The sequence below is a fragment of the Perognathus longimembris genome, unplaced genomic scaffold, assembly GCF_023159225.1.
Source record: "Perognathus longimembris pacificus isolate PPM17 unplaced genomic scaffold, ASM2315922v1 HiC_scaffold_4493, whole genome shotgun sequence".
NCBI classification, from domain to species: Eukaryota; Metazoa; Chordata; class Mammalia; order Rodentia; family Heteromyidae; genus Perognathus; species Perognathus longimembris.
This window is the reverse complement of record NW_025959816.1, coordinates 1-24,809: the sequence shown is the minus strand read 5'-3', so window position 1 is coordinate 24,809 and position 24,809 is coordinate 1. Positions and strand designations below refer to the sequence as shown.

Sequence of the window (24,809 nt, the reverse complement as noted above, 5' to 3'; positions counted from 1 at the left end):
ATCAATTTCAAATGCACCAAAGACCTCGAAATTAAAACACATACCCTGAAAACACTAAAGGAAGGAGTAGGAGAAAGACACGGGCTTCTTAGCACAGGACGGAGCTTCCTCAACAAACACCCACATATGCGACAAATCAAAGAAAGGATGGACAAATGGGACTGCATCAAACGGCAGAGCTTCTGCAGGGCAAAGGACATAACTCGCAAGATAAACAGAAAGCCCACAGATTGGGAAAAGATCTTTACCACCTATATAATGGACAAATGCTTCATATCTAAAATATATGCAGAACTAGACAAATTACATTCCTCCAAAACAAAACCGCAAAGAACCAATAGCCCTCTCAACAAGTGGGCTAAAGACTTCAAAAGGGACTTCTCTGATGAGGAAATGAGAATGACCAAGAGACATATGAAAAAGTGCTTTACATCACTGGCCATAAAAGAAATGCAAATCAAAACCACATTGAGATTCCATCTCACCCCAGTAAGAACGTCCTATAAACAGAAAACTAACAATAACAAATATTGAAAGGGATGTGGCAAAAAGGGAACCCTACTTCATTTTGGGTGGTAATGTAAACTGGTTCAGCCACTCTGGAAAGCAGTATGGAGATTCCTAGCAAGGCGAAACATAGAGCGCCCCTATGACCCAGCAGCCCCACGTTTGGACATCTACACAAAAGACCACAAACAAGAACACACTAAAGCCACCAGCACAACAATGATCATTGCAGCACAGTTTGTCATAGCTAGAATTTGGAACCAACCCAGAGGCCCCTCAGTAGACGAATGGATCAGGAAAATGTGGTACATATACACAGTGGAATTTTATGCCTCTATCAGAAAGAATGACATTGCCCCATTCTTAAGGAAATGGAAGGACTTGCAATAAAATTATATGAAGTGATGTGAGGCAGACCCAAAGAAACATGGAGTCTATTGTCTACCTCATAGGGAACAATTAGCACAGGTTTAGGCTAGTCACAGCAGAGGCTCACAAGAGCCCAATAGCTATGCCCTTATGAACACATAAGATGATGGTAAGTGAAAAGAACTCCATGTTATGGAAACGACTGTTATATTACTGTTGTCATTATATTCAACATGCAATGTGAAACCGTACCTTCTATTATTGATGATCCTCTTGTAACCCCTTCCTGTGGAGGTTGTACCTGCACTATCTCTGTATCTTATCTGAGTACATTGGAAACCGTGTATACTGGTATGAGAACTAGGAAACTGAAAGGGAATACCAAAATCAAGAGACATAGGGTAAAAAGACAAATGATTACAAATGCAATACTTGCAAAACTGTATAAATCTACTGGTATAAATCTACTTGGTATAAATCTACTGAACAACTCATGGGGAAAAAAGAAAGTGGGAGGGGGAAGGGGGAATGAGAGAGGAGGTAACAAACAGTTCAAGAAATGTATCCAATGCCCAACGTATGAAACTGTAACCTCCCTGTGTATCAGAATGACAATAAAAATTTTAAAAAAAGAAAAACACCATACACGCCGGAACAATAAAATATCTCTGTTTTAATTCACTTTGATTCAGATCATTGTAAATATTCAACAATAAATACACTAGCAGGGTTTGAGAGTGGCAAACTAGCTGAAGTCATTGAAAATACAGCCAGACCCATCGACACTCGGCAGCGAAATAAACATGAGGAGAGAAAGCAAATTTTAAATCACCACAAACCAACCAAAGGAGACGGCAGAGAAAGAAGAGAAACTATTCAATGAACTTTGGCTTTGAAGGGGATTGTGCTGAAGGTGTGTGCCACGCCCACCCTAGCACACACGAAGGTTTAAAGCTCAGCCCTGCTCAGGGCCCTGGGCAGGGGGCAGCCAAGAGTGAGGAATCGTCCTGACCTTTACCCTGGAAAGAAAAGGAGGCTTGGGAGCAGGCTGGCCACTTGGTCACAATGTTAAGCAGCCCCATGCATGGCAAGGGGTAACCTAGGCCCCCAAATCAGGGCCCAGGAGGACACAATGACCAGAGCTCTGGAGGGTGGCAGCGGGTCATGGAGAGCACGTAGCCAGCGTCCAGCCCTCCGCAGCTGCTCCCTGGCCCCTGGGCTCCTCCAGAAGAAGCTTTCCCATCCTGTGGACAGGCGACAGAAGGAGCTAGATACCATGCTCCTTGTTTCGGGGGACCTGGATCCAACGTCACCTCCCAGCAGATGAGAGGGTCCCCTCACAGGCAGGGATGCAACGCTTACTGATGCATTTCATTCCGGCCACACAGACTGGCTTTTATGGAGCAGAGCACCCGTTGCTACTGGGATGAGACCCAAGTGGTGCTTGGAAGAGGAGATGATGGCCTAGCTGCCAAAGGACTGTGGAAGGGCTGAGCTGGGTCCGGGGAGAGCCTGAGCCATGAGCCCCTGGGTGATTCAGAAAGAGCCCTGCCCTGCTTTGGATCAAGCGCTTTAATTCATGCTGTCTATCACCACTGGGTCTCAGAACAAGCTGTCGCCCGCCTGGACCCTGTTTCTACTGTGTGAGATGGACAGTGGGCTTGTGGGCTGGGGGTATCTCACTGGAACATCCTCATGAAGAGGGACAGGAGGCAGCGGCGGACACCACACAAGCAATCCGGGCAGCATGGGCTCAGATGCAGCCACTGCCTACCTTCTGGGATCCATTCCCTCCTCAGTGCAACCAGGCCCCTGCTGCCCTCCCCTCCCAGACTCAGCCCTGCCTGAAGGGCTAGGGACAAGCAGAGCTCTCCAGCCGGAGTCTCGCCATGGAAGACCAGAGGTATGGTCCAGATCAAAGACCTCACCATGATTCGGCAGCTAGGAGTCTTCAGTCTGGGAAGACTGCAAAGCTGAAGCAGGTTTGTATTGGAGCAAACAGAAACCACTGGGCTCTGAATCTTTGAGAATCTAAAAAAAAGCTCTAACAACAGGACTCCGGTTCAGACTCAGGAGGAGCCAACCATGCTGATGAACATGGTCTATGGGCTGAAGCCATGCTGGGCCCCTGACCCAGGCCTCCTCCAAGCCCACCATCCTTCCTTGGGGCCTGCAAGGGGCGAAGTGGCGAAAGCAACCCCATCAATAAGTCCTTTTGCTGTCACTGGAGGTGGTGGCCACTGCCCAGTGCCTACCTCCCCCTCCTCTGGCCCAACCCCGAGGCACCCACCCACAGGAGGAGGCCTGCCTGTGAGGAGACAGACAAACAGAAAGGACGCCACCACCCATGCCTGTAACCGAAGCTATTCAGGAGGCTGAGAGCTGCGGACTGTGGTTCAAAGCCAGCCTGGGTAGTCTGGGAGACTCTTATCTCCAAAAAGAAGAGACAAATCAAAAGAAGAAGACATAGAAGAGACAACTAAAAAGCCAGAAGCAGATCTGTGGCTCAAATAGTAAAGCACTCGCCTTGAGCCAAAGGTTTTAAGATTCACAAAGAAAATGAGAAGGATTTGAACAGTTTGTCTGAATGGATACTTACAGGTGAGGGGATTTAAAGATACTGAAGGTACTCCATGTCTTAGCCAGGGGATATTTGCTTCGATTGTTACAAAGTACAAGGGTTCCCAATATACTCTTCTGTTTAAATGACATTTCTGTGCTTTTCTGTATATGTTTAAAACAAGAAACAGGATGATGATGAGTACTATCCGAGTCTTCCTGTCTCCTGATAACTTGTTTCCAGGTCTCTTGAATTCCCTGATTAAAGTGTGCATATAACATTCATCTAAATTAATTCAAAAAGAGAATTTGGTTACTTAAAATGGTATCTTAATAAATATTAAACTGTAATATTTCTGTACATCAGTTTGATAATAAAAATTAAAAAAAATATTAAGTAGCACTATCACTTTCATATATATGATAATAGTACACTAAAGGGAAGTTATTTAATTAAGCATGTCCGGTAGTTTAAAAAAAAAAAAAAAACTACAAGAAGAACCCCATAGAGTCTAAGCCCAAGTTACTTGAGCTGATCCAAACCTTTGGCAATGTAGCAGCATACAAAATAAACCCTCAGAAATCAATAGCTTTTCTATAAAACCTGGAAAGAAACTCCTTTTGCAATTGCCTCAAAAAGCTTTTTACTCACATACCTAACAATTTTTCTATGTTGGATAGTGGCATATATGATCAGAGATTCCCTAAACAATGATCCAAACTCAAGAAGTGCCCACACATGACAGGATGGAGGACAATGCAGAACCACATTGGGGAATTACAACCCATCCACCCAGCCTGTGTACTACCACCCCGGAAGGAACAAGCCTGCATTAGAACACACCCTAACAGCAGGGGGTGGGAGGTCAGTGTCTGAGGGCCCACACCTGTGAGCCCAGCCTACAGGAGGCAGAGACAGCAGGTTCCCAAGCTCAAGGCCAAACTGGACCTCCCCTAAGACCCTGTATCTGAAACCCAGCAAGCAAACAAATCTGTTCCCCAGAAGGCCAGCAGGCCCACAACCCCTCAAAGAAACCAGAGAAGGGAAGGAAAGGGAGGAATAATGCACACGCCTGTATAAACATACAGACATGTAAAATATGTGTGCAAACATAAATATTGATTTATATATGTGTATACTTAGATATATGTGCGCATGTGTGTATATATATACATGCATACACGGAGGAGAAATGGTCCCCAGCCCTGGAGTTTGGGGAGTAAATACAAAAGTGTGCCTAGGGCTATGGGGAGAGGAGGAAATGAAGGGCCAGAGAGGGAGGATATGGTCCTCAGGGTTGACACAAAGTGAGGGTTGGTGGAGAGGGCCATGGCACCGAGGCTGGGACCCCAGGTCAAGGGAAGGGTGAGGGCTATCTGGACCCAGGAGGTCGGGACAAGAAGGGCAGAGCAGGCAGAGGGCCGTGGAGTTGGGGGGAGGACCCTGTGGAAGGCCAGGCCTGTGGTCAGAACCCCTGGCAGGACCCGAGGGCACGGAGGGCGTGTGCCGTGGGGAGGGGTTTAGAGGCGGAGCTGTCAGGAGGGGGGGTCAGGCAGAGGCCTATATAAGGCGGGAAGCTGGCCGGCCGGATTGCTTTGGAAGGCGACCACGGAAGGAAGCAGACCAAGAGCAGGAAGCGGAGGCCAGCCTCGCAGCAGCGACACACCAACCGACCGATCAACCGACCGACCGACCAGAGGAGGAGTGCCCAGAGCACGGCGAGTGACCTACAGCACCCAGGAAGCCAGGTGAGTGGCCCGCGCATCTCTGAGGACGTGGACGGTGTGGGCATCGGCATGGGCGCGACCGAGTGGGCGTGCGGGGCCGTGCGGCAGCTCCAGCAGCGCCTGGGCTCCAGCACGGACGCGGACGAGCTCCGCCGCTCCTTGAGGCTGCTCTCCCGCCTGCCCATGACGCCGGAGATCCTGGCGGCCACGGGTGTCAGGGGGACGCTGGAGGCCTTGAGCAAGCACCAGCAGGTGGGCAGTGTGGCCAAGGAGCTGGCCGAGCGCTGGGAGATCTTGGCTGTGCCGAGCCACCCGTCAGAGGCTCGTAGCCAGGTCGCGGAGCAGGCTGTGGTTCCCGAGCCCACGGAGGAGGATCCGGGGCAGGGGGAGAGGAACGGGGCGCAGGAGCGCGAGATGTGGAAGGCATCCACCGCGGATCAGTGCTGTCCCAGCGGGGCGAGGGAACTGCAGGCGGGAAGCCAGGTGAGCGGCCCGGGCCTGTGTGCAGACCTGGACCTGGGTGGCGTCGGGACGCAGACGGCGGACTGGGTGTGGGGGGCCGGGGAGCAGCTCCAGGAGCGCCTGGCCTCCAGCACCGAAGGGGACGCACTGCGCAAGATCCTGAGGCTGCTGTCCGTCCTGCCCATCACGGCGGAGATCCTGGCCGCCACGGGACTCAGAAGGACAGTGAAGGCGTACAGAGCACACCCGCAGGTGGGCAGTTTGGCCAAGGAGATGGCGAAGCGCTGGAAGACCTTGGCTCTCCTGGGTGGAAACCCAGCGCTCGAGGCAGAGCTGATGGGCCGGGGCCCGGAGCGGGATGGGGCCCCAGCGCCCACCCAGGAAGTTCTGGAATCACGGGAACGGAAGCAGAAGCGGAAGAGGTGGAGCTTGGCAGGTGCGGATCCTTCTTCTCAGAGCAGGGCCGAGGAGCCTCTGGGCCCAGGATACCAGGCGGCGGAGGGGGCTTGGGGAGCCGCCAGGCAGCTCCAGGAGCGCCTGGCCCGTAGCAGGGACGCGGAGGAGATCCGGAAGACCCTGAGGCTGCTCTCTGTCCTGCCCTTCATGCCGGAGATCCTGGAGGCCACAGGAGTGAGGAGCACGGTTCAGGGGCTTAGGGAGCACCAGTTGGTGGGCAGCTTGGCCAAGGAGCTGGACCTGCGCTGGGAGACCGTGGCTCTGCTGGGCCGCCACCCAGGGCTGGTGCCAGTGCTCCTGGGGCAGGTCCCCAAGCGGGATGGCGCTTGGGAGCCCAGGCAGGATGGCCCTAGAGAGGGAGAGAGGGAGGCAGAAAAGGAGAGGAAGAGGAAGGATGAGGGGGACGGGGAAAGAGAGGAGGAGAACGAAGGAGAAGAGGAAGAGGATGAGCCGGATCATTTCTCTCACTGCGGGACTCATGAGCCATTGGATCGAGGAACCCAGGTGAGTGGTCCCTGCATCTCTCCACACGTGTTCCAGTGTGGCATCATCACACAGGTGGACGAGTGGGTGTGGGGGGCCGTGGGGCAGCTCCAGGAGCGCCTGGCCTCCAGCACTGAAGAGGAGGAACTCTTTAAGTCCTTGATGCTGCTGTCCGTCCTGCCCATCACGGCGGAGATCCTCGCCGCCACGGGAGTCAGAAGGACAGTGAAGGCGTTCAGAGCACACCCGCAGGTGGGCAGTTTGGCCAAAGAGATGGCAAAGCGCTGGAAGAGCTTGGCTCTCCTGGGTGGAAACTCAGCACTCTGGACAGAGCTGATGGGCCAGGACCAGGAGCGGGATGGCGCTCCAGCACCCACTGAGGAAGTTCAGGAACCCAGGGAAAGGAAGCAGAAGCGGAAGAGGTGGAGCTTGGCAGGTGCGGATCCTTCCTCTCAGAGCGGGGCCAAGGAGCCGTGTGGCCCCGGAACCCGGGTTGTGGAGGGGGCTTGGGCAGCCGCCAGGCAGCTCCAGGAGCACCTGGCCCGCAGCGGGGACACGGAGGAGATCCGGAAGACCCTGAGGCTGCTCTCCATCCTACCCTTCATGCCGGAGATCCTGGAGACCACGGGAGTGAGGAGCACGGTTCAGGGGCTTAGGGAGCACCAGCGGGTGGGCAGCTTGGCCAAGGAGCTGGACCTGCGCTGGGAGACCGTGGCTCTGCTGGGCCGCCACCCAGGGCTCGTGCCAGCCCTCCTGGGGCAGGACCCCGAGCGGGATGGCGCTCGGGAGCCCAGGCAGGATGGCCCCATGCAGTCGGAGTGGGCTGAGTGGGAAGAGCTGATGAAGGAGGCAGGTGTGGTTCTGGAATCCCCGGAGAGGGTCCCGACGAGTAGCGAGGTCAAGGGAGACCAGGCAGGCAAGCTGGTTCTTGTTCAAGCTCCTGATCCCGCCCGAGAGGAGCCAACGGTGCCGCCCGAGGGCGACCCTCCGGATTTCCCCGGGGGGCCAGTCGAGTCAGGTGTGCTGCACAGACAGGGGCGGATTTCCCTTTTTCCACTCCCTCCGCATGGGGACTCTGTGCCCTGGGGAGAGCCGAGAGGGGAAGGAGAAGATGAGGAGGAAGAGCAAGGTGAAGAGGAGGAGGAAGAGGAAGGGGCAGCCTTCCCTTTCCACAGAGTGGCCCTGAGGACCCCGGTGTACTCGGGACCCAGGCCCCTCCCGCTTCTTCCCTCCACTGCCCAGGAGGTCTGCGCGCTTCCCCCGCACAGTTCCCTCGGTGGTGCCCGGACACCCCGCGTTCTGTTCGAGCTCGTGCCCGAGCCTCTTCCCGCAGCTCAGCACCCCAGTCCCGGGAACGGTCACAGCAGGACCGTGGCACCCGGCGGCACAGACAGGCTGTGGCAAGTCCGCTGCAGAAAGGAGTTTAAGGAGGCCACCCCGGCCCCGGGCGAGTCCTGGCAGGAGCTTTTCGTGCGGCTGCGCCAGGAGCGGGAGCAGCGTCTGCAGGCCGTGAGCGCCAGGATCCGGGCTGCCCAGGCCCAGGAGAGCAGGGGCCGCCGGACACAGATGCTCCTGCACCCGCTTCCCCAGAAGCGCCCTCGCCGCGGTGCCCAACCCCGGGCTTGCAGCGCAGGGCCAGCCCCGCACCAAGGAGGCGCCCAGCAAGGAAACCCAGCTGGAGGAGGATTAGAACAGGGTGCCTTGGGGGCCGGGGCTGCGGGTGCGGGCGGAGCTGCTGGAGGTGGGGAAGGAAGGTTTCATCCCCAAAGCCAGGCAGCAGCCTGCGCCCCCTCCGGCCCCACAACGGCGGCCCTCAGGCCCGTGGTCAGCACCGGAAAGCCCCCTGCTAAGAGAACTGCCCGGCTCATGGCCAACACCCTCCGCGATTACCTGAGATGCAAGAGCAGGTTCCCGGGGCGGTGACCCCGGAGGCCTGCAGCACCGGTGGGCTGTCCCAGGGACCCTGCCTGCCGGCTCTCCAGGGCCTCTCGGGGACACGGGCTCACAGTGAGTCCCCTCTAACCTTCCCCCCGGGGGCCTAACAACGCATGAGTGCCCCTCCATACTGAGCTCCACTTGGATGGCATTTACAATGCTATCTCCATTACTAAATGCACTACTCTGATGAAGGGGCATTTTTCTCTTCAATAACAATCTACAGACTTGGATGTTAGATAAATTGTCAGGCAGGGCTGCAGAAGGGTAAATATACAGGAATATGTGCGTACATAAATATAAGTACACATATGTTTATGACTATAAACACACACACATATATGGTTACACACACACACACACACACACACACACACACATATTTCATGTATTTATCTGGAGAAAACACAGAGCACTGCCATCAGCTGAACTGGTGCATCGGAGATCAGCGACTCCCTAAACAATGACCCAAGCCGGTATGTGCCAACTCTTCTCCAGTGAAGAAGGACATGGGAAAGAACCAGCCTGCACCGTAATACACCCTATCTGGGGGGAGGGGCCACAGAAGGGGGAGGAGGAGATCATTGTTGATGGGCCACACCTGTGGGCTCAACCTCCTCAAGAAAGAGACACCAGGTTCTTTGGCTCAAGCCTCATCCGACCTACCCGCGGATACCCTGGCTCAAGCAATTCTTCACTGGGGCTGTTTAATATCTAGACCTTCCACCTTGGTTCAGGGATATTCTGCCATGTAGCCTCTCCAGAGCAACCTTTCTGAGAGCTCACTTTCCACTCAATTGTAAGCCCTTCATCTACCCAACTCTACTCACTGTTTTGATAACTTTTCTAGTTTTGGTTTCTTAAGACATTTCCACACGTGCTACTTCTTATTTCTTTCCCTTGCCTTCTCTTATGAATTTAATGGCTTACTAGGCTGATATTTTCACACTGTGCAGGTATTTCTGTTATTAATATCATCATCGCTTTATTAGTTCTGTGATAATTCCCCAAATAGTCTTGTCTCAAGTCTGCCAAAAGTGTTATATTTTCTTCCTTTGCTGTCAGTCTTCTGAGCCTTCTTTGTACCTTCATGTGTTTAGTATTATGTCTTTGCATCACCCTAGATCTCAGTTCACCTTCGGAATACCTTTGGAATTTCCCCGAGAAATGCCAAATCTTCTCTTCATCTTATTCTCAATCAGTTTGTCTACCTGTAGGAAAAAGAAATCTGGACATTACCTTGGAATTTCATTTCCACATTCATGATAAAAACAATAAATACCAGGCCTCATCTATGACCTGCATACACACCCTATTGTGTACTTGCAGGGAGTACACGTAGCACACAATGCTGTTTCTCTCATCCCCTCTAAATGGTGTATTATTCACTGCAGTCCATTTGTGGTTCAGTGTAGGTGCACTTCCGCTTCTGTCTGGAGTAGATAAAAGAATGATGATGGTATTGAAGCTGAAGAAAACACTGGTGGGATAATAGTTCTCTTTTCCTCCTGTTTTGGGTGTTGCTTTAGAATGCATGTTTTTTCATGACCACATGTCGACAGTAGTCTTATAGGAACGTAAATACTTAGCTTTTGAGCTATTGTATTCCCCTGAGAGGTCAATTTTTGACCTTTATATGTTGAGTAATTGTTTGGTTTTAGTTACATGCTGTTGGGTCGCTGCCCCAATCCTGTGGGGAACACTATTTGACAAGCAGTTTTTGGTTTCACAGACTTGGTCTCTACTGTCTCTCCGTCTCCCTTTGTTAACAGTCATATATCAGGGAGATCATGCCCCTTTGTTTTCTGTGTTCTAGGCTTGTCTCGCTCAACATTATTTGTTCCAGTTCTGACCATTTCCATGCGAATAACAATATTTCACCATTCCTAATCGCTATGTAGTATTCCATTGTGTGTAAGTACCATATTTTTTGGATCCATTCATCGGTGGAGGGGCATCTGTTTTGTTTCCATATTTTGGCTATTGTGAATTGTGCCACGATAAACATGGAAGTACAAATGTCTTTTTGATATCTTGGGGTTTGCTGTTTAGGATAGATGCCTAGGGGTGGTATGTCTGGGTCATAGAGTAGGTCTATATTGAGCTTTTTGAGAAACCTCCATACTGTTCTCCAAAGTGGTTGTACTAATTTGCACTCCCACCAACAATGGAGAAGGGTTCCTCTTTCCCCGCACCCCCTCCAGCATTTGTTGTTGCCTGAGTTCAGAGTATAGGCCATTCTAATTAGGGTGAGGTGGTATCTCAGGGTTGTTTTTCTTTGCATTTCCTTTACTAGCAGGGATGTTGAGCATTTCCTCATGTGTTTCTTTGCCATTTTTATAGCTTCTCTTGTGAGGTCTCTCTTTACCTCCTTTGCCCATTTCCTAATAGGTTTATTGGGCTTGGAGGGGCTTAGATTTTGAGTTCTCTGTAGATGACAGATATCAGGCCTTTGTCTGTTGCTCTGCTGGTAAATATCGTTTCCCATATCGTTGGTTGTCTTTCTATTTTGGTGGCTATGTCCTTATCTGTGCAGAAACTTTTTCATTTGTAGTAGTTCCATTTGTCAAGTCTTTCCCCTATTGGTTGTGCCCCTGGGACTTTATTCAGGAAGTTCCTTCCTGTGCCTATAAGTTCTAGCGTCTTTCCTACTCTGTCCTTCATTAGTTTCAAGGATTCAGGTCTGATATTGAGGTCGTTGATCCATTTTGAGTTGATCTTGGTGCATGGTGATAGGCTTGAGTCTACTTTGAGTTTTCTGCATATGGCTGCCCAGTTCTCCCAGCACCAGTAGTTGAAGAGGTGATGTTTATTCCATTGTATGTCCTTAGCTCCTTTGTCGAATATCAGCTGACTGTAAGAGTGTGGTTTTATTTCTGGATCTTCAATTCTAATCCATTGGTCTTCCGATCTGTTTTTATACCAATACCATGCTGTTTTTGTTATGATGGCCTTGTAGTAGAGCTTGAAGTGTGGTATTGTGATACCTCCTGCCCTGCTTTTTTTTGCCTAGAATTGCTTTGGCTATTCTAGGTTTTTTGCTGTTCCATATGAACTTATGGGTTGCTTTCTCTATTTCAGTGAAGAATGTAGCTGGGATCTTGATGGGGATTGCATTGAATTTGTATAACACTTTGGGCAATATGGCCATTTTCACTATATTGATTCTGCCTTCCATGAGCATAGGAGGTCTTTCCATCTCCTTGTGTCTTCTTTGATTTCCTTTATTAGATTTTTATAGTTTTCATTAAATAGGTCTGTCACATCCTTGGTTAAGTTGATCCCTAGGTACTTTATTCTTTTTTTGACTATTGTAAATAGAAATGTTTCCATAATTTCCTTTTCTGTTTGTATATTGCTGGTGTACAGAAAAGCTGCTGACTTTTGTGGATTGATTTTGTATCCTGTTATTTGCCAAATTGGTTTAATAGGTGAAGGAGTTTGGGGACTGAGTTTTTTGGGTCCTTCAGATAGAAGATCATGTCGTCTGCGAATAGGGATAACTTGATTTCTTCCTTGCCGATGTGGATCCGTTTGATGTCCTCCTCTTGCATTATTGCTATGGCTAGGGATTCCAGCACTATGTTGAAAAGAAGTGTGCATCCTTGTCTTGTTCCTGAGTTTAGGGGGAATGATTTAAGTTTCTCTCCATTTAATATGATATTAGCAGTTGGTCTGTTGTATATGGCTTTTATTGTTTTGAGGAATGTTCCATCTATTCCTGTTCTCTCCAAAGCTTTTAATAGGTATGGATGTTGTATTTTTTCAAAGGCTTTTTGGGCATCGACTAAGATAACAATGTAATTCTTAATTTTAGATCTGTTTTTGTGGTGAATTACGTTGATTGATTTACGGATGTTGACCCATCCTTGTGACTGTGGGATGAAGCCTATTCGGTCATGATGTATGATTTTCGTGATCAGTTTCTGGATCCTGTTAGCTAATATTTTATTGAGGAACTTTGCGTCTGTGTTCATTAGTGATATTGGTCTGTACTTGTCTTTTTTTGTTGGGTCTTTGCCTGGTTTGGGAATGAGTATGATATTAGCTTCGTAGAATGAGTTTGGGATTTCTCCCTCTGTTTCGATTTCACGGAAGACTTTGAGGAGTATTGGTATTAGCTCCTCACTAAAGGTTTTGAAGAATTCGTTGGTGAATCCATCTGGGCCTGGGCTTTTCTTTGCTGGGAGGTTCTTGATTACCTCCTGTATCTCACTGTAAGTTATTGGTTTATTTAGTTGATTTATTTCTTCTTGGTTCAGTTTGGGCAGTTTGTACTTCTCTAAGAATTAATCCATGTCTGTAAAATTATTGTTTTTTGCTGAGTAGAGCTTTTGGAAATAGCTCCTTATGATTGTTTGAATATCGTGTGTACTTGTTGTAATTTTTCCAGTGGAGTCTTTGATTTTACGTATATGAGTCTCTTCTTGTTTTTGTAAGTGTTGTGGGGGTCTGTCAATTTTGTTTATTTTTTCAAAGAACCAGCTTTTAGTCTTATTTGTTGAATGGTCTTTCTATATTCAATCAGATTTATCTCTTCTTTAATCTTTGTGATCTCTCCCCTCCTAGTCGTTTAGATTCTGTCATTTCATGTTTCTCCAGTTGTTTTAGTTTCATCGTGAGGTTATTCACCTGCTCTGCTTCCATTCTTTTAATGTGAGTGCTGAGGGCAATGATCTTGCCCCTCAGTACTGCCTTAGCTGTGTCCCATAGGTTTCTTTGTGATGTGTTTTCATTGTCATTGTGGCTTATGAATTCGTTGATTTCATCTTTAATTTGGTCTGTGGCCCAAGTGTTGGATAGCAGTGTGGGTATAGCCTCCAAGAGTGTGTATAGCCTCTGTGGTATCCTTTGTTGTTGAGGGTTACCTTTAATCCACTGTGATCAGATATAATACATGGGATGACGTCTATACTTTTGTATTTGCTGAGGTCCTTTGTGTGGGCTATGACGTGGTCTATTTTGGAATATGATCCATGGCCTCCTGAAAAGAAGGTGTATTGGGTCTCTGTAGGGTGGAAGATTCTGTATTGGTCTGTCAGATCCATTTGGGATATGGTGTTACTTAGGTCCTCAGTTTCCATGCTAATCCTCTGGGTGTTGGATCTGTCTTGGAGAGAGTGGGGTATTAAGGTCACCCACTATGATTGTGTTTGCGTCTATCTTGTTCTGTAATTCTGTGAGAATTTGCTTGACATATGTCGGGCCTCTTTTGTTCGGTGAGTATACATTTATCACCGTGATGTCTTGATTCTGGATTTTTCCTTGTATTAATATGTAGTGTCCTTCTTTGTCTTTTTGACTTGATTTTAATGAAAAGTCCAGCTTGTCTGAGATCAGAATGGCTACACCTGCCGGTTTGGTAGGTGCGTTTGCTTGGTAGATCTTGCTCCATGCTTTCATTCGGAACCTGTTTTTTTCTCTTGCTGTAAGGTGGGTCTCTTGTAGGCAGCGATGTCAACTTTTTGTTTGGGGATCCATCCTGTCAGTCTGCTCCTCTCTATAGGAGAGTTTAAACCATTTATATTTAAAGAGATCAAGGATAAGGGTGTTCTTTCTCCTTCAATTTTCTTGTTGGGCTGTTTTTTCCTCTTTTTTTCTTTTTCTTGTCTTTAGTGAGCTGTTGTTTCTATTGGACTTTGACTATTGTATTTTCTTTCTGTTTCTGACTGTGTGTCTTGTACGATCTCTGTTGGGTGGGGCTCCCCTCTTAGAATTCGCTGTAGTGCTGGTTTTTTATTCACAGACTCCTTTAGCTCCTCTTTGGTGTGAAAAGATCTGGTTTTCCCTTCACATGTGAACTCCAATTTCGCTGGATATTTGATCCGAGGTTGCATATTTTTAGCCTGAAGTACTTGGATGGTGATTTTCCACTCACTTCGTACGTGGTAAGTTTGTGTGGATAGTTCAGCTGTTATTCGAATCCTCTTCCCATTGTAGAATTTGCTCAATAAGTACCATGTCACTCAATACCATTTTACAGATTTAGACCATAAGCTTCAGGGAGGCCAAGACTCCTCCTTGGGTCAGGAGCATCCTGGAGACGAGATGCAAATAGAAGCCCAGGAGAAACCCTCACGTCTGGCAAAAAGCCGTGTGCCACACGGTATTACCAGAGAGGCCAGAGAGCAAGGTGGCCCACCACACTGGCTTGCTATTTGGAACTTCTCCAGTTGGGTCCACAACTTTTCTCTCCACGTGTTTATTGTGCTGAATGGCAGAGATACAGACTTATCTGGATAGAAGGCGTTGGGCTTGTAAGAACTGCAGTGGATTTGGTGGCAAGTATGGTCATCACAGCACAACTCGTCATCGCTAAAACATGGAATCAACCTAGATGCCACTCAGTAGACGAGTGGATCCGGAAAATCTGGTACATATACATAATGGAATTCCATGCCTCTATCAGAAGGAATGACACTGCACCGTTTGTAAGGAAATGGGAGCACTTGGAAAAAATCATTCTAAATTAAGTGACCCAGACCCAAAGAAACATAAATCCTATGGTGTCCCTCATGGGGATTGGCTAGTACAGGAATAGGCCTGTCATGATTGAAGACCAGAATACCCAATATCTATACCCATAGGACCACATAAGACAATAGGAAGTGAAATGAACCCCACGCTATGGAAAGAAGAGTTTTACCTCTGCTGAAATTAGTCTCAAAACGCCATGTGAACTCGTAATACACTTTTTTTCTCTTTTTCCTTGTCTGTTTGTTTGACTGAGTGGCTTATCTAGTTTTGTTTCTCTTGCAGTCCCTTCCTGAGGCTGTACCCTCGCGACAACTGTACTACATACGAGTACCCTGGATAATGTGTGATATGCGTATTAGACCAGCGGAAGGTAGAGGGAATACCAAACTCAAGAGACCAAGAAGAAAAGGAAAACCATTCAAAATGCAACACTTAGAAACCATTTGGTGTAAACCAACTGCACAACTCTTGGGGGACAGGGAGAGGGAGAGGGGGAGGGGCAAATTAGGGAGGAGGTAACAAGTAGAACAAGAAATGTACTATCTGCCTATCCTATGAATCTGTTACCCCTCTGTATCACGCTTTGACAATAAAGATTAAAAAAAGAAATGCAATGTTGGCAAAGTCCTTTTATATACTGGTCTCGCACCTGAGCGTGTGGGGGTGGGGTTCCTAGCACCCCCTGGTGGTCACCATCACCAGGTACTCTGCACAGCTGCTTAGGCTTACAAGACTTCAGCCCTGAACTGAGCAGGCTCTACCAGCCAGTAGGGCTCAAGTGCAGACTTATCCTGAAGCATAGCTAGGAGTTCCCTTGTGTCCGTGCCCTGATGGACAGAGTTTTATACCCGTCACCTAGAACACAGGACCCAGTCCTCACTTCTCAAGTCTTGCCCACCTCACCTCCCAGCGGCTCCTATCCTGACCCAGGATTTCCATCTGTCACCTGACCAGGCCCCATGTCTGCCAGTGGTATCACCAGGCAGCAGGGGTCCTCACGGCTCCTGTCTCCTTCATCCTTGGCATGAGCAAAGGGGTTATGGAGAAGCTGATGATGGACACAGAGAAATCTGTTTATACCCTGAGTGTATGCAGGGGACAGACTGAGCATCCTAGAGGAATGACTTCCAACCCGGGCACTTTCCTGGTTCAACTCTTTGCCAGGGACTCTGGTGGAGACTCAGGTGCCACTGGAATCACAGGACCAGGGTGACCGGGTGGCCGCCTGCTGGCCAGTCTGGGATGCACTGGTGGGGAACGGACTGTGGCGTGCTGCCACCTCGTGGCGGCTTTTCGTTGCATCTGTGGAAGTTGAACCTGTAGCAAGTCTGGGTCTGGTCTGGGGGACATGCGGCTGAGAGGGAGATGTTCACAACAGAGCCAAGCTCAGCCCAGGAGTGGAGACAGGAGCTTCATAGACAAGTGCTAGAATAAAGGTTATTCTAGACACCAAGAGACCACGTGGAGTGCTGCTGGCTTCCTAGGCCTCTGCAGAGCCATGGCCTAGGCAAATTTCTAAAATCCTCAGGACACGGGTTCATGTGGGAGTTATGTCCACCTGACTCTTCCCATAAGGAGGTGAGGCTCTGACAGGCTTCAGCCAGCTCATCAGGTCCCTGCATAGCCTGGCTCTGTAATATATGGGGTTCTGCACACATTGCTCCCGTATTGCACACTGTTGCTGCAGGGAGATCCGATAAGCGGGTTCCAAGGGAACATGGCAGGCTGCCCACATTAACTCGACATGAAGCCAAAATCCCCCCTCTGCTCACCACCATTCCCTAGACTTGAGAATTCAAGTTCCTGCCCAAGGAGGTGGTGTGCAAAGTATAAAGCGCCACACACACTGCGAACATCTTGCACCAACGTTATCTTGGACATCGGTTTTGATTTGTGCCGATATTGGTGTTAGACCTCAGGACCTGGGTTCCATTCCTTGGCTTTTTCGCTCAAGGTTGGTGGTCTACCATTCTTGAGACACCACTCCATGTCTGTCTTCTTAGTGGTTAAGTGGAGATAGGGCCTCAAGGACTCTCCTTCCCAGGCCAATTTCAAGCGGAGACCCTCAGAGCTCAGCCATCTGAGAAGCAAGGATTACCTATATGAGCCACAGGTGCCTCGCCTTTTTTTATTTTTTATTTTTCAGTCAGTGATTCATGCCAACTTTGAAGCTGACGTGTGTCCTTCGCTGGTTACAGCAACCTGTGAGGAGTGGACTCTACCTCTGTACAACATGCTGTCTGGCCAACACAATGCTCAGGGCAGCGGAGCATCCTGAGGCTTTTGCTGGTGATTTCACCCTGCTCTGCCATGCATTGTGGTTCTCATTTGACCTGAAAGGCAGACAGTCCAGGAGACTGGCCTGTCTGCTCCTCCTGAGTCACCCGTGAGCACTTCATGGGGAGGGAGGGCGGAACCCTCACCCAGAGACTCCGGAGAGACGGAATCTCCAGCCATTTTGAGACCAAAAAATCGGCTGACTCCAAACATCCAGGGTAGAGCGAACCACCACTAGGGCCCCCGTCTAGAAAAACAACAACCACACCGGAAAAATAAAATAGCCCTGGTTTAATTCACTTTGATTTAGATCATTGTAAAATTCAACAATAAATAAGACATCAGGGGGCTCAGAGTGGCAAACTAGCTAAAGTCATTCAAAATACACCCAGCCCCTTCGACACTCGGCGGCAAAATAAACATGGGCAGAGAAAGCAAATTTTAATCACCACCAACCAACCAAAGGAGATGGCAGAGAAAGAAGAGAAATTGTTTAAATAACGTTGGCTTTGAAGGGGATTGTGATGAAGGTGTGCGCCACGCCCACCCTAGCACACACTATGGTTTAAAGCTCAGCCCTGGGCTGGGGATATAGCCTAGTGGCAAGAGTACCTGCCTCGGATACACGAGGCCCTAGGTTCAATTCCCCAGCACCACATATACAGAAAACGGCCAGAAGCGGCGCTGTGGCTCAGGTGGCGGAGTGCTAGCCTTGAGCGGGAAGAAGCCAGGGACAGTGCTCAGGCCCTGAGTCCAAGGCCCAGGACTGGCCAAAAAAACAAACAAACAAACAAACAGAAAAGCTCAGCCATGCTCAGGGCACTGGTCAGGGGGAGCCAAGAGTGAGGAATCATTGTGACCTTTACCCTGGAAGGGAAAGGAGGCTTGGGAGCAGACTGGCCGCTTGGTCACAGGATTAGGTGGCCCCATGCATCGCAAGGGGTCACCTAGGCCCCCAAATCAGAGGCCCAGGATGGAAACAATGACCTCCAGAGCTCTGGATGGTAGCACCTGGTCCCGGAGAGCATGTAGCCCGTGTCCAGACCGCCGCAGCAGCTCCCTGGCCCCTGGGCTCTCCAGGAGGAAGCTTTCCTGTCGTGTGGCCAGGCAATGGAAGGCAATACTTTCCATGCTCCTTGTTTTGGGGGAACTGGATCCAACGTCACCTCCCAGCAGATGACAGCGTCCACTCTTAGCCAGGGTTGCAATGCTTACTGATGCATTTCATTCCAGCAACATAGACTGGCTTTTATGCAGCAGAGCACCCATTTCTAAAGTGATGAGACCCAGGTGGTGCTGGGGAGAGGAGATGATGGCCTAGCTGCCAGAGGACTGAGGACGGGCTGAGCTGGGTCTGAAGCGAGCCTGAGCCACGAGCCCTTGGGTGATTCAGACAGAGCCAACCCCTGCCTTGCTTTGGATCAAGCACTTTGATTCATGCTGTCTGTCACCACTGGCTCTCAGAATAAGCAGTCACCCGCCTGGACCGTGTTTCTAGCACGTGAGATGGACAGTGGTCTTGTGGGATGGGGGCATCTCACTGGAACATCCTCGTGAGGAGGGACAGGAGGCAGCGGCGGACACCACACAAGCAATCCGGCAGCACGGGCTCAGATGCAGCCACCGCCTCCCCTCTGGGATCCATTCTCTCCTCGGTGCAACCCGGCCCCTGCCTCCCGTCCTGCCCAGTCTTGGCCCTGGCAGAAGGGCTCGGGGTGTGCAGAGCTCCCCAGCGGGCTCTGGCTGGGGAAGTCCAGTGGTATGGTCCAGATCAAAGACCTCACCATGATTCGGCAACTAGGATTCTTCAATCTGGGAAGTCTGCAAATCTGAAGCAGGTTTGTATTGGAGCAAACAGAAACCACTGGGCTCTGAATCTTTGAGAATCTAAAAAATACTCTAACAACAGTGCTCTGGTTCAGACCAGGAGGAGACAACGACCCTGGTGAACATGGTCTATGGCCTAAAGCCACGGGTGGCCCCTGACCCATGCCTTCTCCAAGCCTGCCATCCTTCCCTTGGACCTGCAGGGGAGGAAGTGGCGAAAGCAACCCCAAAAACGTGCTTCTGCTGTCAGTGGAGGTGGTGGCCACTGCCCAGTGCCTACCTCCCCTCCTCCAGCCCAGCCCAGAGGCCCCCAGCCCACAGGAGGAGGCCTGCCTGTGGGGAGACAGAAAAACAGAAAGGACGCTGCAACTCATGCTTGTAATGGAAGCTACTCAGGAGGGTGAGATCAGCGGACTGTGCCAGCCTGGGAAGTCTGTGAGACTCTTCTCTCCAAAAAAGAAGAGACAAGTAGAAAGAAGAAGAAATAGGACAGACAAATAAAAATCCCGAAGCAGAGCTGTGGCTCAAGTACTAAAGCACTCGCCTTGGGCAAAAGGCTACTGGTCAATGCCTAGGCCCTGAATTTAAGCCTCAGTAGTAGCCGAATGTGAGAGATGGGTAGAGGGAGGAAAGGAAGGGAAGAAGAAAAGAAGGAAGGAAGGAATAAAGGAAGGAAGGAAGGAAGGAAGGAAGGAAGGAAGGAAGGAAGGAGGGAAGGAAGGAAGGAAGGGTGGTTGGAAGGAAGGAAAAAGGAAGGAAGAAGGAAGGAAGGAAGGAAGGAAGGAAGGAAGGAGGGAAGGAAGGAAGGAAGGAGGAAGGATACTGAGAAGCACAAGCTTGTGAAAAGATCATTTCCCAAACTCCAGGGCCTGCACCCCAGCATGCCCCACAAGCTCCAAGTCCCCAGACATCTGTGTAAGGACCCTGGGGAGAGAGGCTTCCTCTTTGCTCCCCACTCCACACATTAAAGCTTAATGAAACGCCAGTAGCAGCAGAACCATCGCACGCACATGATTTCAGCTGAATTTGTTTAAAATACCAATAAATAATCAGGAAGGCACCAGAGGGGAGGGGAGCAGAGCAGACAGGAAGGAATGAGGAGATGTAGTGAGGTATGTAGACAGCCAGTCACCATTTCCTGGTTGTTCCCACTCTGACCCCAGTATACCATGAGGTGGCCCCTACCTGGCCTAGAGCTAGGGCCCTAGCAGGCACGGGTGCTTGTGTAGCTTTGAAGGGTCACACACAGCAAACTCAACACCAAACAGGGGCCTTCTCAGAAGATGGCGTAGGAGCAGCAGAGCCCTCCGACATCGCAATTTTACCACTCCAGAGACATTTTCAGTGTTAGAAGACAGCCCAGTAAGTAATAACATTGCAGGGATTCTGGTCAGGACGAAAACATCGACTTTGCTGGCCTGAAAACACAGATTTGAACTCCATGCCACATTCTGCTGCCATGCCAGTGCTGGTGCCTGCACAGTGCCCCACACCGTCCGCACCTAAAGCACACAGCAGCGACCAGGAGGAATGCATCCAGCTGGCAGCAGCAAATCACAGGCTGAGCATGGACAGCCTGAAATGCAGAGGAAGCGTGAGTAACACACAAAAGACATTCTAACACGTGCCCAAGAGCAGCTTCTGGAAGACAGCCCTTCCCCCACTGCCAGAACAAAGCGTCATATTTGACACTGGCATAGGGTCAGACCAGACTGGAACTAAAGCAGGCCTGGGGAAAGCGAGGACAAAGGGGCCATCTTTGAAAAGGGCAAGAGGGACTGACCAGTGAGAGCCAGCTCCGCCCAGGAGAATGAACCCTGCCCAGACCAGGGCTCACACACTCAGGTGAACTCAGCCAGATGTGCCCTGCCCTCCAGAATTCCTAAATTAAAACCAAAAGCGGGGAGCAGCTGCTGTCACAATGAACAACCAAATGGGAAAACAAATGTTTCCCGAGACAGAAAAACAGTCCCATCCCAGATGAAGCCAATTCCCAGCCCGAAATGGAGCTGAATTGCATAGCCATCTCTGGCCAGGAGGCCGCCCCGCCCAGAAGGGAGGAGCCTCCCCCAGGCAAGCAACTGTCAGCTGGGTAAACCAGGCCAGGGTTGGCCCGCCCTGCTGAGTCCACAGCCTATTCAGAGCCAGGCGTTAAATTTTTTAACCTTTTTTTTTTTTTTTAATTTTTTGCAATTTGGAAATGTGGTTGGGTTTTAACTTTCCATTTTTACCTCTTTTTTTCTTTTCAAGTTTTTGTGTTTGTGGTTGTTGTTCGATTTTCTGGCGTTTATTTTTAAATGATTTTTCTCTGTTTTGTGCATTTGTCTTCCAGTATTTTTTCTTTATTTCTCTCTTCACATTCTCTTTCTTTAAAAATTACTTTCTTATGAATAACACCTCCACTCTTTTCTGCTAATTCTCCATTTTCTCTAATTTTAACCTTGTTCTTTCTACTGATTCTACTGTCACCACATTTCCGCGTCACTGACACTAAACTAAAATTATCAACCTCCCCATACATTTTACTCTATTCTCTTTACTACCTCTAACTTACCCTCCTGACTTACTTCCAGGACCTCCAGATTCCATTGACCCCTGGTTATTGGATAGAAGGTATCCCTGCTCAATCTGAGTGAATCAAAGGGCTTCAAAGACAAAGCCAACCCATCCAAAAAGAACTTAATATAAGATCAAAAATTACTCATAGGGTTGTAACAGTAAATAAGTAACTACTGAATACACGGCTCAGGATTGGTTGTTATATCAAAGTTGTATTCTTTAGGAACACCAAATCTAATTGTATATATGGGTATACAAGGTATCTGTATATAATTGTGAACTTCTACGATATATACAACAGTGCTTGGTAAGGTCTGCTTTGGGTCTTAAACAGTGCTCACATGTGCTTGTAGATTGGCATTCCCAGTCCAAATGGGCAGAAGAAACACAAGAAAGATGGCAAACAATGGAGTCTCATCTCCCACTCAAAACAAACAGGAAGCAGAGCAGTCAATCAAAGACATAGAAGAGAACCCTCAAAATGATCTACAAAGTCTACTGATAAAAATTATAACTGAAAAGTTTGAATCTCTTCAGTCATCTATTCTAGAGCGTGAGGATTCAAAGCAAAAATTAATGGAGAATTTCATGGCCTCCACAAATAGAAAGATAAATGAACTAAAAGAGTCAAAAGAAAAGATAGTCACCCAGCTAAAAGATTTGAGAGACAGCACTCAAAAAAAAGTTAATGAAGTTAATGAAGTAAAGAAGTCCATGCAGGACCTAAGAGCAAGGACATGGAAATCAGCAGGAAAGACCAGTCAGAAGGAAAAGAGATTCAAAATCAAGTAGCTAGCCTACAGTCCCGACTAACTGAAGCAAAGGATTGAATCTCAGGAGCTGAAGATTCCCTAGAATCTATGGAGAAAGATAAAAAATCAATACAACTCTATTCCAATGAAGAAGGACATGGGAAAACCCAGCCAACATCAGAACACACCCTAACTAGGGGGTCTGGGAGGGAAGGGGAAAAGATCAGTGTTGATGGCCCACACCTGTGGGCTCAGCCTAGGGCAGGCAGAGACAACAGGTTCCCCTGGTCAAGGCCAATCTCACCTTCCCCAGAGACCCTGGCTCTAGCAATTCTTAACTGGCACTGTTTAATCTCAAGGCCAATCTGAACTTCCCCCAGAGACCTTGGCTCTAGCAATTCTTGACTATCACTGTTTAATATCTAGACCTTCCACCTTGGTTCAGGGAAATACTGCCAAGTATCCTCTCCATAACAACCTTTGTGAGAGCTCAGTTTCCAATCAATTTTAAGCCATCTATCTATCTATCTATCTATCTATCTATCTATCTATCTATCTATCTATCTCTAGTCACTTGTTCTGATATTTTCAAACTATGCAGGTATTTCTGTTATTAATACCATCATCTCTTTACTTCCTCTGTGATAATTCGAAAAAAACCTCTTGTTTCAAGTCTGCCAACAGTGTTATATTTTCTTCCTTTGGTGTCATTCTCTTCTGAGCCTTCTTTGTACCTTCATGTGTGTCGTATCATGTCTTTTTATCACCCTAGATCTCAGTTCACCTTCGCAATACACGGAGGCATCCCTGAGAAATGCCAAATCTTCTCTTTATCTTATTCTCAATCAGTTTGTCTACCTGTAGGAAAAAGAAAACTGGACATTAACTTGGAATTTCATTTCCACATCATGATAAGAACAATAAATGCCAGGCCTCATCTATGACCTGCACACACACCCCTGCTCTGTACTTTCATTGACCACACGTAGCACACATTGCCATATCTCTCATTCCCTCTGAATGGTGTATTATTCACTACAGTCCATTTGTGGTTCAGTGTAGGTGCACTTCCACTTCCGTCTTTAGTAGTTAAAAGAATGCTGATGGTATTGGTGCTGAAGAAGACCCTCATGGGATAATAGTTCTCTTTTCCTCCAGTTTTGGGTGTTGATTTAGAATGCATGTTTTTTCAAGAGTCAAACTGGGCACTGGTAATTTGTATCCAAGTCAGTAGCTACTTTTAAATGTATACCTTTTTGAGAAGCACTTGGTTTTTAATCATTTGAAAATTCGTGGTACTCATGAGTTACAAGGTAATTAAATTTTATAGTATAATTGTTCGGTTGTAGGTATTTTGACTAACGTATATACATATGTAAGCAACAGAACCTAAGGCCCCGCTTCTATGGCTGTTTTCTGAATACGTTTCCTTATAGTGAATTGGACTGAGTATTTGTTTTGCTGGTGAAAGGTTCCCTCATTTTCTTAACATAGGATGATCTCTATGGGGCAGTTCAAAATATCATGGCTAACCACTGGGTGTCTGTCCCCAGCCACAGGGCAGTGGGAGTGGTCGCTTGGTGATGGTGAGGGCCTTCGTCTGCTCCTCTGTGGCATCCTACTGGGGCCTCCTCTCCTGACTTCTTCCTTGGCTTTGCACCCAGCAGTCTATTCTGGTTGTCTATAGTTATGCAACATGCCTCCCCGAACACTCTGGAACTCAGAGCAACCATTCTAATTGACCCAGGACACAAGCGTGCAACCAAGTAGGTCCTGACACGGTGGCACAGATCTGTTCCACAGGATGTAGGCTGGGGCCACTCAGCTGGGGCTCTTCCAACATGGCGCACTCACAAGGCTGACAAGGTGTGTTGGCCTTGGTTTCTGTCCACATGGGCATCTCCATGGGACTCCTTAAGCTTCCTATGCACCAGGGAGATGGGAACTGGAAGCTTCCAGACTCCTAAGTCCTGGCATTTGTGGCCCAGTTACTGCTACCATTTTGTATTGGCCATTGAGTTCCAGTGTTTGACCAGATTCAAGGAGGGTGGACGCCCTTCACCACGGTGATGTCGACCAGGCTGGGGCAGGCTGTCTTTAATCCTCATCTTGTCTCAGAGGACATGACCAGAGCCAGATTCTTGTGCTTTTGTGGCAGGTCTTGCTCCCTTCCACATGTGTGCTGGACCAAGAAATGTCAGAGACAATAGAGAAGTCTGAGAGTCAGTAGAGGAGCCCTAGATTGTTGAGGCTCGGAGCCAGGTGGTAGTAAGGGGCAACTGCCTTCTTTGTGGTAGCTGTTGGGCTGTTATGTGGCATTATGCAGCATTGTGATAATAGCTGACAGATACACCGAAGCCTGGGTAGAAGATAGTTTAATTTGTAGTGCTGCTAATTAATAATTAGTACAATATCAGT

The 24,809-nt window shown here is 48.8% G+C and overlaps 1 long non-coding RNA gene across 1 annotated transcript; it reads right to left on the bottom strand.

Moving 5' to 3' along the window:
- Window positions 1-2,539: 2,539 nt before the first annotated feature.
- LOC125344835 lies at window positions 2,540-22,562 on the bottom strand. Its single transcript, XR_007209646.1, has 3 exons — window positions 22,549-22,562; window positions 18,878-18,904; window positions 2,540-2,646 (listed from the first exon to the last, which is right to left on the bottom strand). It is a non-coding gene; the product is annotated as an uncharacterized LOC125344835 (long non-coding RNA).
- Between the last annotated feature and the right edge of the window lie 2,247 nt (window positions 22,563-24,809).